The sequence below is a fragment of the Nannochloropsis gaditana genome (assembly GCF_000240725.1).
Source record: "Nannochloropsis gaditana CCMP526 unplaced genomic scaffold scaffold1114, whole genome shotgun sequence".
NCBI lineage: Eukaryota > Eustigmatophyceae > Eustigmatales > Monodopsidaceae > Microchloropsis > Microchloropsis gaditana.
In genome coordinates, this window is record NW_005802839.1 from 6,040 (window position 1) to 6,811 (window position 772).

Here is a 772-nt window from a genome sequence, read left to right on the forward strand (position 1 = left end):
ATGGGCTGCCCAGCGAATGAGGCGATACGTCGCTCAATTCGATGGAGGAGGCCGGCGTCGAGAGTATAGGATGGGGCCTGGGAGGAAGCGAATGACATGCACTGTGGCGTCCGGTGGTAGCTTCTTCTCCTATTCCAAATGCCACTGTTGCCAGTGCAGTGAGGTAAACGCACGCGGGGGCTGAGAAACGTGTCAACAACCACGCCCAGCATGAAGATGACGACAAGCAAGGAGAAGACAAGGCAACTACGTGGAAAGCGGAGACCCGTGCGCCGGTAAAGGTATGCCACGGTTTTGACGATGATATCAAGGATATACTTTCCCTGTATGTTGTGGTCGTCTTTGGAAACATAGAGCGATTTATTGAGATTCTTGAAGGGTCGACGCGACCGCGGCGGGATTTCGAGTACACCGACACCCCGCCCAGGAACGTATTCTTGCCAACAGACGGCTTTGGGGGGCATTTGGTCGCGACAACTTGGAATAAAGTTCATCCACACAAATAAGTCACGGACTCCATATGTATGTATCATTCCGCGTGCCAGGAATCTAGGGATTCCTGTCCGTGCGGTTCCAATGACCTCTTTGGGGATGGTGACGAAAAACGAACAGAAGTCCCAAAACATGCCAGATGAAAACGTTCAGGTCTTGATTCTCGGTGTATGATCATCTTTTTCAAACTCGCTACCCACTACATGCAACACCATTGAACTATTCACGCGGTGTCACCAGCGACTGCCCCGCCCCCCACTACTCATTCCCCCGCCGAACC